This window comes from Ornithorhynchus anatinus, chromosome 1 (genome assembly GCF_004115215.2).
Source record: "Ornithorhynchus anatinus isolate Pmale09 chromosome 1, mOrnAna1.pri.v4, whole genome shotgun sequence".
Lineage (NCBI taxonomy): Eukaryota > Metazoa > Chordata > Mammalia > Monotremata > Ornithorhynchidae > Ornithorhynchus > Ornithorhynchus anatinus.
The window spans coordinates 93,394,178-93,406,318 of NC_041728.1; the positions used below are offsets into that span (position 1 = coordinate 93,394,178).

The 12,141-nt window shown below is 43.5% G+C and overlaps 1 non-coding gene across 1 annotated transcript; it reads left to right on the plus strand.

Annotated features, from left to right (window-relative positions):
• The first annotated feature begins 747 nt into the window (after positions 1-747).
• LOC114817236 lies at positions 748-885 on the plus strand. Its single transcript, XR_003765083.1, has one exon. It is a non-coding gene; the product is annotated as a small nucleolar RNA SNORA7 (small nucleolar RNA).
• The last annotated feature ends 11,256 nt before the right edge of the window (positions 886-12,141 follow it).

The window sequence follows — 12,141 nt, forward strand, 5'->3', positions numbered from 1 at the left end:
GGAAGTCTCATTAATTCTAGGTGCTACCCAAAGAAAGTACACAGCTGATGCAATTCCTACTGGAATTCACACAGGATTGAATGAGCTGTTGCGGTGGAGTGAGTTTGCAATACTGAGAAGCAGCTAAGAGGTGACGTTAACTGGAAAGATAGTAGTATAGGGCTCCAACTGTATGAAGGTCTTGGACTACCTCGTGATTTCTCTTAAGCTCGTCATGGTCGGGGAATGTGTCTGTTATATTGCTATATTGTACTCTCCCAAGCACTTAGTACAGTGCTCTGCACACAGTAAGCGCTGAATAAATTCAGTTGACTGATGGACTGGCTTTTCAAGCAAGTTTTATAAAACTAGTCAGCCTCACTGATGGCCAGGTAACAGGACAGCTGCACTGTGGTGGAACACCTTTTGATACTATGAGCTTAATGGCCATTTGCCAGACAGCCTTAGGTTACATTTAGTTTGTTTGTAATTCAATATCCACTCCCAGGTGTGAAACATATGTATTCCCACCGTGGTAGTTACTTATTCTTCTAAGGTTACATTCAAACAAGAAAAAACCCACTTAATATAAAAATAAATTTAGGCGACGAACTCAGTTCTGAAAAATTTAAACATTCAAATAACGAATGATAAACAAATGAGAATTACCAGAAGGAATAGAAAAAAATCATAGTTCTAAAAATAGCTAGACTAAAAGTTATTTGGTGGCAGGGATTATGATTACTTATTCTTCTGTAGTCTCTCAATCCCCTCTCAGGGTAGCACCTGGAGAGTTTCTAGTACTCTACCAGTCTCTGCTATGGGAGGAAGGGTCAAGCAAAGGCCTACCCATTCTTTTCCCAGCTTGCACAGTGGCTGGCGAGTGGAAGGCAATTTGCTGCAAGTCAAAACTCACCCGTGCTGGGCAGCAGCAGCAGGGGAGAGAGTAGAGGGCGAAGACTCCAGTTTACTGTGCGGAAGGCAGCAATGGTTAAACCAGTTCTGTATCTTTACCAAGAAAACTCTAAGGATGCACTACCAGAACGTTTGCAGATGGAGAGCAGAGTGTTCTGGGAGAGATATGTCCATAGTATTGCTATGGGTCAGAAACAACTTGATGGCATAAGACAAGTGTCCCAGTGCTACGTGCAGTGTTCTGCACACTGTAAGTGCTCAATAAATACTTTTGATTTATTATAGTTTTGGCTGTACATCGTGAGTACATATACACATCTCCAAGAGGTCTTCCCTGGCTAAGCCCCCTTCTACTCCTTCTCCCTTCTGGGTTGCCTTTGCCCTTGGATTTGCACCCTTTATTCACCCCACCCTCAGTTTCACAGCAGTTCTGTACAATTCCGTAATTTATTATAATTTATGTTTCCCCCTCTAGACCATAAGCTCCTTGAGGACAGGCAACATGTCTACCAACTATGTAGTACTTAGTTACCAAGTACTTAGTTCGGTGCTCTGCACATAGTAAGTGCTTAATAAATAGGATTGATTGATGATTGATTAATACATGTTTCTTTCCTAACACAGTTTTGAATATCTACACTTGGTTTTCTGGAGACTACACTGGCTATGATTATGTAAAATTTTCTGTGGCTATGGATGACATGAGGAGGAGCATGGCCTAGTGGCAAAAGCACGGGCTTGGGAATCAGAGGTCATGGGTTCTAATCCAGGCTCTGCCATTCTGCTATGGAACCTTGGGCAAGTCACTTAACTTCTCTGTGCCCCAGTTACCTCATCTGTAAAATGGGGATTGAGGCTGTGAGCCCCACATGGGACAACCTGATTACCTTGTATTTACCCCAGTGATTGGCACATAGTAAACGCTTAACAAGTACCATAATTATTATTATGACTCTTCCTATGTTTTCAAGCTGGAATCACATTGTCTCCATACTGTGGTTTAGGAGTATTAATAATAATGCAATAATAATAACTATGATATTTGTTAAGCATTTACTATGTGCCAGGCACTATACTAAGTGCTGGGGTGGATACAAGGAAATGTGGTTGGACACAGTCCCTATCCCACATGGAGCTCAAAGTCTTAATCCCCATTTTACAGATGAGGAACTGAGTCCCAGAGAAGTTAAGTGACTTGCCTAAAGTCACACAGCAGAGAAGTCACAGAGCTTGGATTAGAACCTAGATCCTTCAGACTATGAGGCCCATGCTCTATCCACTAGTCTATGCTGTGCATTATAGAGGGATCTAATTGTATTGTATGGGAACAGTGAACTTTAACCTGATAGCTTCTTGAGGGCAGAAAGAGATGGTGCCTTTTAACTCTATTGTACTCTTTGAGGGGCTTAATACAGTGCTCTATTAAGTACTTGATGCCATGGATTGATTATTTAAAACACTAATGCACCCCTGAAAGAAATGCAATAGGATCGCTAGCACGCAACCGGTTTGAAGCATGTTTAGTATCCTGCATGGTTCCTTCTAAAATTTTAGAATTTCACCTGTGGTTTTGGAATATGGGAAGACAGCAACTCCCTGGATTCCAAAAACTGATGATTTTACCAACAATGATTACTTTCAGGATGAACAGCTGACAAGAGAAACCCTAATGCATACCCAACACTCATGTACACATATATGATGCCTAATATAACCATGTCTTTCCTAATGTAAACCATGACACTGCTAACAGTGAGGTTCTACCCATGTGAACAGATTAATGTCAGATGAACACATCCTCCCACATTGTTTACAAGTAATCATTCAATCCTGAGCCACCCTGTTTCCTTCTGCTCCCCCTCCTGTCCCCCCCACCCTCTGGTCTTCCCCTTCCACTCTCCTCAGCACTGCGATCATTTGTATATATTATTTATTACCCTATTTATTTTGTTTATGAGGTATATATCTCCTTGATCCTATTTATCTTGATGATGCTGTCTTGTTTTTGTTTTGTTCTGTTTTGCTTTGCTGTCTATCTCACCCATTTAGTCTGTGAGCCCTTCACTGGGCAGGGATTGTCTCTATCTGTTGCTGAATTGTACATTCCGAGCATTTAGTACAGTGCTTTGCACGTAGTAAGCGCTAAATAAATACTATTGAATGAATGTATGAATTGAATGCTTACTATGTGCAGAACATTGTACTAAGCAATAAATCAGTGGTATTTTTTCAGCGTTTATTATGTTCAGAGCACTATACTAAACACTTGGGAAAGTATAATACAACAGAATTAGTGGATACGTTCCCTACCCATAAGGAATTTACAGTCTAGATGGGTAGACAGACATTAATATGAATAAGTAATTTATAATATATAATTTAAAGATAAACAACTGGGAAAGTACACTATAAGAGAGCTGGAAGACATGTTTCTTGCCCACAGGGAGCTTAATCTAAAGGAGCTTTGCTTACTGTGTGCAGAGGACTGTACTATCATAGTTCTAAAAATAGCTAGACTGAAAGTTCTTTGATGGCAAGGATTGTGATTACTTATTCTTCTGTAGTCTCCCAATGCTAAGTGTAGTGATCTACACACTATATGCTGGAGGTAGCTTGGTATAGTGGATGGAGCACTGGCCTGGGAGTCTGACTGTCATGAGTTATAACCTTGGCTCTGACATGTGTCTGCTGTGTGGTCATGGGCAGGTCACTTCACTTCTCTAGGCCTCAGTTACCTCATCTGTAAAATGGGGATTAAGACTGTGAGCCAGTTATTGGGTAGGGGTTGTTTCTATCTGTTGCCGCATTGTACTTTCCAAGCACTTAGTACAGTGCTCTGCACACAGTAAGCGCTCAATAAGTATTATTGAATGAATGAATTAAAGATTGTGAGCTCTATGCGGGACAGGGACTGTGTCCAACTCCATTTCCTTGTGTTCACCCCAGCACTTAGTGCTGTGCTTGGCAAACAGTAAGTACTTAACAAATACCACAGTTATTATTACTAAACACTTGAGAGAGTACAATACAACAGGATTGATAAGCACATTCCCTGACCACAGTGAACTCACAGACTAGAGGGATTACATTCTATAAGTAAGGATGGATCCTTATATTAGTGGGCTGGTTTCACATCTGATCTGTGAAGCAGCAGTGGGGCTTAGTGGAAAGAGCACGAGCTTGGGTGTCAGAAGTTGTGGGTTCTCATTCCAACTTCACTACTTGTCAGCTGTGTGACTTTCTGCAAGTCACTTAACTTCTATGTGTCTCAGTTCCCTCATCTGTAAAATAGGGATTAAGACTGTGACCTCCACGTGGGACAATCTGATTACACTGCATCTACCCCAGCTCTTAGAACAGTGCTTGGCACATAGTAAGCACTTAACAAATGCCAGCATCATTATTATTATCTGTATACACTTTTGACTGTCTCCTTACATCTTTGCACCCTCTCCTGATGCCTTGCCACCACACCTGTTCATCTGCCACCAGTGGTTTGTTTTCTTTTAATGTGTCAAGCACGTTCTCAGCCCTGGGATAGATACAAATTAATCTGGTTGGACACAGTCCCTGTTGCACATTCACTGGCAGTCTAAAGAGGGAGAATTCCCATTTTTATAGCTGAGGAAACTGAGATTCAGAGAAGTGGAGTGACTTGCCCAAGATCACACAGCAGGTAAATAGCAGAACCTGGATTAGGAACGAGATCCATCTGACTCCCTGGTCTAAACCCACTAGGTCACACTGATTCTTGGACTTCTAGAAAGTTGGTGCTAATAAAGTAAGCTCTTACCCAAGGATGAAGAGAAAACTCTTACCTGACTGCCCCAAGCCCCACCGTTTTATTTCTGCTGCCCTCCAATAGTCAACTACTGATCGGCATACTTCAATCAATTAATCATATTTACTGAGCATTTACTGTGTTCATATTTACTGAGCATTTACTAAGCTCTTGGGAAAGTGCAGTATAACAGTTGGTAGACTTGTGCCCTGCCTACAATGAGATTACTTGAAACCTATGCTTTATTTTGACATTTTCTGTTTGCCTTTCCTGCTACCTTGTGCTCCATTTCAGCTTGCCATACCCAGCTGCTTGGGAGTACTGCTATCATCTACTATCCTCACCTGTCCTGCCTGGGGAAGTTGCATAGCAATAAGCATTGCCTCCAACGGGTGAGCTGATTGTATGCTAGGATTTCATCATTTGTGAGTCCCTTTGAAGGGGGAGGAAGGGTCCAGATGTCAATTTTATTGTCCAGGAATCTGAATGAGTCCCCTGCAGAGAGCTCCAGCTCTCATAGGTGGAGAAAAGGCTGTTCCAACTCCAATTCTAGAGTAGCTGTGTAGTCTACTGGGTAGAGCATGGGCTGGGGAGTCAGAAGGACCTGCGTTCTAATCCTGACTCTTTCATTTGTCTGCTGTGTGACCTTGGGCAAGTCACTTCACTTTTCTGTACCTCTTACCTCATCTGTAAAATGGAGATTAAGATTGTGAGACTGTGAGCTTGTTGAGGTCAGCGAAATTGTCTGTTTGTCCTTGTAGTGTACTCTTCCAAGTGCTTAGTACAGTGTTTTGCACACAGTAAGTGCTCAATAAATGTGATTGAATGAATGAATGGTACATAGTATGTGCTTGGCAAATACCAAAGTCAAAAACAAACCACAAACAAAGGATCTTAGTAGGACTTCAGATTGGTCTGAAGCTTGATAATAATAAATGGATCTGCCACTTTGCCAAGGATGTATTGGTGTTCATTTGTTTATCATTGGATAGTGTACTAATAATGATAATTGTGGTATTTTTAAAGAACTTTCTATGTGCAAGGAACTGTACTAAGTGCTGGGGTAGATTCAAGCTAATTCAGCTGGACACAGACCCTGTCCCACATAGAGCTCACAGTCTTAATACCCGTTTTATAGATGAAAGAAATGAGGCACGGAGAAGTGAAGTGACTTGCCTAAGGTTACATTGAAGACAAGTGGCAGATCTGGGATTAGAAGCCAGGTCCTTCTGATTCCCAAGTCCATGCTCTATTCATTAAGCCATGCTGCTTCTCATTGTACCAGCTAGATGGGAGAATACAGATATTTCCTTCAGTTATATTAGTGGGGACAATCTTTGGCGGTACATGGCTTTATTGGGTGCTGGCTGGTATATAAAATGACTTTTCTACAGGCATATTGTCAGTTCAAATTCTGTTCTAACTCTGAGGCAATTCCTAGTTATCCTTATTTATCTGGGTGTGGGTATGTATGTACACTTTCAGAGCACAGGCATTAGTACATAGTAGGGTCTCATTGCCTCTAGTACATCTGATATAATTGTTTACTATTGAACAGCAGGGCCTTGTGGCAACAGTGTGGCATAGTGGATAGAGTATAGGCCTGGGAGTTAGATGGTCATGGGTTCTAATCTCATCTCTGCTACATGTCTGCTTTGTGACCTTGGGCAAGTCACTTAATATCTCTGTGCCTCAGTTGCCTCATCTGTAAAAAATGGGGATTAAGAGTGTGAGCCTAACGTGGAACAGGGACTGTGTCCAACCTGCTTAACTTGTACTACCCCAGCACTTAGAACTGTTCTTTGCACATAGTAAGCACTTAAGTACCATAATTATTATTATTAATTATTATTATTAAGTGCATAAATTCAGGATTCAGGAACCTCAGGTTCTAGTCTCAGGTGCTACTGGCCTGTAGTGTGCCCTTGGGCATGCCACTGTACTTATCTTGCTCATTTGCTCAATTGTAAAATGGGGACAAGATATCTGTACTCCTTCCCCCTTAGACTGTGAGCTCCATATAGACAGGAGTTGTATATGATGTGATTGTCTTGTATGTATCCTAGTGCTCAGTCTGTTGCTTGGCATATAGTAAGGGCTTAGTAAATACATTATTAAAATTCAAACAACAATAATGGTATTTATGTGCTTACTATGTGCACTGTATTACATGCTGAGAAATACCAATAAATCAGTTTGGACACATTCCCAGTCCCATGTAGGGCTCACAGTCTTAATCCCCATTTCACAGATGAGACAACCGAGGCTTAGAGAAGTGACATGACTTGCCCAAGGTCACACAGCAGGTAAGTGGCAGAGCTGGGAACCAGGTCCTGCTGACATCCAGGCCTATACTCTATGCACGAGGCCATGCTGCTTCTCTATTCCTCATGGAATTGTACAGCCTGATTATCTGGTAACTACTCCAGCGCTTAGTACAGAGTGTTTAGCAAACAATATTATTTACATTATTATGATATACTGTTACACACGGCTTACTCTTTGGTAAAGATGAAAGATAGGCACTTTTAAATCTGATGTCACCAAATATATCATCAGGATTTGGGGTGAACCTTTCAATAATAATAATAATGTTGGTATTTGTTAAGCACTTACTATGTGCAGAGTACTATTCTTAGCACTAGGGGAGATACAGGGTCATCAGGTTGTCCCACATGAGGCTCACAGTTAATCCCCATTTTACAGATGAGGTCACTGAGGCACAGATAAGTTTAGTGACTTGCCCAGAGTCACACAGCTGACAAGTGGCAGAGCTGGGATTCAAACCCATGACCTCTGACTCCCAAGCCAAGGTTCTTGCCACTGAGTCACGCTGCTTCTCTAAGCCAGCCAAATGTGCTTAGTAGTAGAAGGAGCAGCTGTGGCTTAGTGGAAAGAGGATGGACCTGGGAGTCTGAAGAGCTGAGTTCTAACTGTGACTCCACCACTTGTCTGCAGTATGACCTTGGGCACTTAACTTCTCTGTGCCTCAGTTCCCTCTCCTTTAAAGTGAGGTTTGAATACTTGATCTCCATCCTACTTAGACTGTGAGCTCCAAGTGGGGCAGGGACCGTGTCCGACCTGATTAACTTATTGCTTAAAGCAGTGCTTAACATATAGTAAGCATTTCACAAATTTGTTATTATTATTGTCAGAGCACAGACTAGCCAGTGGCAAATGCTTTTTTAAGGTGTATGAATATACTGCAGAGATGTTTGTGTGGCTTTCTGGATCTTTCGTGTTGGAAAGATAATGCCTACTTGTAAACCACAATTTTGGATTTGTTATAATTTCCAGGGATAGACTAGGATCTAGCAGACAGTGAGAAGCAGTGATAAACCAGAATTGCCTAAACTCTCACTTGTTTTTTGGAAGATATCCTTTATGTACATCTTTGAAATACTATTGCAATTACTCAGTGTGCTATATTCTGAGAAAAAGTCCTTGCAGATGTGTTGATATCAATTAATCTGTAATGCTTAGTGAAAACATGTGCAGATCACTGTATTAAGTGCTAGAGAGAGTACACTAGAGTTAGTAGACCTAATCTGTGACCTCAAGGAGTTCACAATCTAACAGAGGAGACAGGAACTAAAATTGATTATAGATAGGAGGAAATAATTGAGTATAATGATATGTAGATAAATGCTGCAGGGGATTCAGAGTACTTAAGTGCTTAGGTGACCAGGAATGCTGAAATGGCAGTTGGGAGATTATAAAGTGAGATTAGAAATCAATTGAGGAAGGCCTCCTGAAGGAGATGTAATTTCAGAATGGATTTGAAGATGGGAAGAACAGTGACCTTTTCATAGGCTGGAGGAGGGGGGTGAATAAGAGCTTATGCCCTCCTCAGAGGCAAGGATCATATCCACTATATCTACTGTACTGTCCTAAGTGCTCTGCACAGAGTAAGTGCCTAGTAAATACTATTGATTACGTTGGTGGTGGAAGGGGACAGAACAAGAAACAGTGAGCAGAAGGCTGTGAGAGGAACCAAGAGTGCCAGCTGGGGCATAGTGGGAGAAAATGGATAAATTAGAGTGAGAATATATTGAGTGTTTTCAAGCTAGTTGCCAAGGTGTTTCAGCCTGCAGAGAGGAATAGGCAACCTATGGAGGTTTTTTGAGGAATGGGGAAAACACATATAGTGTTGAGTATATATACTCAGGTATTTAAGGTAGCACAGAACTGCTGGAGTGTTGTCGAGAGGTTATGTAGAGGAGAAGTATGTTAATTTAATCAGGGGATGATTCCCGGGTGAGGAAGCAATGGTCTCTGGATATGGAGCAGGGAGAGAGTTCCATGCAACGAAGGTCATGGACACTGGGGTCAGCTGTGAGAGAAAGGAGAAAGAGGTGCAGTATGCAGGTTACTTGAGGGGAGATAGGTGCGAGCTGGAGTGAAGAGGAAGAAGAGAGTGGATGCAAAAAGGGGACGTGCAAGAAGGACCTCCTTCTTGCCAAATCCAATGGCTCCTACTCCATTCTGATCCTCCTTGACCTCTCTGCTGCCTTTGACACTGTCGACCATCCCCTCCTCCTCCATACCTTATCTCACCTTGGCTTCACGGACTCTGTCCTCTCCTGGTTCTCCTCTTACCTCTCTGGCTGGTCATTCTCAGTCTCCTTCGCCGGAGCCTCCTCCCCCTCCCATCCTTTAACTGTTGGAGTTCCTCAAGGGTCAGTTCTTGGCCCTCTTCTGTTCTCCATTTACACTCACTCCCTCGGTGAACTCATTCGCTCTCACGGCTTTGACTACCATCTCTACGCAGATGACACGCAGATCTACATCTCCGCCCCGTCCTCTCCCCCTCCCTTCAGGCTCGCATCTCCTCCTGCCTCCGGGACGTCTCCACCTGGATGTCGGCCCGCCACCTAAAACTCAACATGAGCAAGACTGAACTCCTCATCTTCCCTCCCAAACCCGGTCCTCTCCCAGACTTCTCTATCACCGTCGATGGCACGACCATCCTTCCCGTCTCTCAGGCCCACAATCTCGGTGTCATCCTTGACTCGTCTCTCTCGTTCACCCCACACATCCTATCCGTTACCAAGACCTGCCGGTTTCACCTCTACAATATCGCCAAGATCCTCCCTTTCCTCTCTACCCAAACGGCTACCTTACTGCTACGGGCTCTCGTTATATCCTGGCTAGACTACTGTGTCAGCCTTCTCTCTGACCTCCCTTCCTCCTCTCTCGCCCCGCTCCAGTCTATTCTTCACTCCGCTGCCCGGCTCATCTTCCTGCAGAAACGATCTGGGCACGTCACTCCCCTTCTTAAACAACTCCAGTGGTTGCCTATCGACCTCCGCTCCAAACAAAAACTCCTCACTCTAGGCTTCAAGGCTCTCCATCACCTTGCCCCTTCCTACCTCTCCTTCCTTCTCTCTTTCTACCACCCACCCCGCACGCTCCGCTCCTCTGCCGCCCACCTCCTCGCCGTCCCTCGGTCTCGCCTATCCCGCCGTCGACCCCTGGGTCACATCCTCCCACGGTCCTGGAACGCCCTCCCTCCTCACCTCCGCCAAACTGATTCTCTTTCCTTCTTCAAAACCCTACTTAAAACTCACCTCCTCCATGAGGCCTTCCCAGACTGAGCTCCTCTTCTCCCTCTACTCCCTCTGCCACCCCCCCTTTACCTCTCCGCAGCTTAACCCTCTTTTTCCCCTTTTCCCTCTGCTCCTCCACCTCTCCCTCCCCATCCCCACAGCACTATACTCGTCCGTTCAACTGTATATATTTTCATTACCCTATTTATTTTGTTAATGAATTGTACATCGCCTTGATTCTATTTAGTTGCCATTGTTTTTACGAGATGTTCTTCCCCTCGACTCTTTTTATTGCCATTGCTCTTGTCTGTCCATCTCCCCCGATTAGACTGTAAGCCCGTCAAATGGCAGGGACTGTCTCTATCTGTTGCCGACTTGTTCATCCCAAGCGCTTAGTACAGTGCTCTGCACATAGTAAATGCTCAATAAATACTATTGAATGAATGAATGAATGAAAGTGCTAGGTGAGTGACAAAGTTGAAGGTCGGAATTTCTGCTTGATGAGGAGAGGAAAGAGCAACCATTAGAGGTTTTTGAGGAGCGTCAAAATATGTGCAAGTTGAAGTTTCCAAAAAATGATCTGATCAGCCAAGTGAAGTGTGGACTGGAGAGGGAAGAGACTGGAAACAGGATGTCAGTGAGACAGATGAAGTGTTCAAGCCAAGATATGACAAGTGCCTATAGTAATATGGTGTTTGGTTGGAGTGGAAAGGGTGGATTTGATAACAAATCTGAGTCAAACTTTCAAGGTATATCCTTTATAGTATCCACTGTCTTGTGGAAAAAGTTGTACTATCGAAGTTATGCTTGAAATTGAGGTTCCTTGTATCATAGAGCTACTCTGTTGTCAAAGACCTCAAACAAAACTGACATGGAGTTCTCTCAACAACTTTTTGATACACTGACAGTATCCTGCTAGGGTAAATCAAGGAAGATCAGAGTATAATTAACTAAGCATTTAGCATTTTACAAGACTGCAGTGATCTGGTCATACTACTACCCAGTGAGATGGCATAATCAACAATCAGCCTTTGTTTAAACCATAGATGCATCCAGGTTGTCTTTTTCTTATTTGGGAGGCAGAAGATGATGTTGATATCTATGAACTGATATTTAACACATTCCCTGAGCAGATTTAGATCAACACCTTTTTCCCCAAGGAAAAAGTATGAAGTTAAAAACTAGAACGAAGATTCAAAGTGGGAAAATGGTCATGAGATAGTAGAATGGAGCCACTGTTTTAGAGTACTCCCCAGAGCAGGAAGTGGGATTGCATGTCATTCATTCATTCAATCGTATTAATTGATGTCAGTCCATATTTGCTCTCATAATATCCTGAGTGGATTATTTTGTCAGCCTCCTCTCTTATCTCCCTTCCTCCTGTCTCTCCCCACTCCAGTGTATTCTTCATTCTGCTGTCCAGATCATCTTCCTACAAAAATGCTCTGGGCATGTCACTCCCCTCCTCAAAAACCTCCACTGGTTGCCTATCAATCTCCACATGAAACAAAAAGTCATCACTCTTGTCTTCAAAGGTCTCCATCTCCTTGCCCCCTCCTGCCTCACCTCCCTTCTCTCTTTCTACTGCCCACCCCGTACACTCCGCTCCTCTGCCACTCACCTCCTCACCGTCCCCTGTTCACACCTATCTCGCCATTGACCCCTGGGCCATGTCCTCCGGCTGTCCTGGAATGCCCTTCCTCCTCACCTCCGCCAAACTAACTCTCTTCCCCTCTTCAAAGCCCTACTAAGAGCTCAACTCCTCCAGGAGGCCTTCCCAGACTGAACCCCCCTTTCCCTCTGCTCCCCCTCCCACCCTCTGCTCCTCCCCCTTTCCCTCCCCTCAGCAATGTGCTCATTTGTATATATTATTTATTACCCTATTTATTTTGTTAATTAGGTGTATATCTCCTTGAT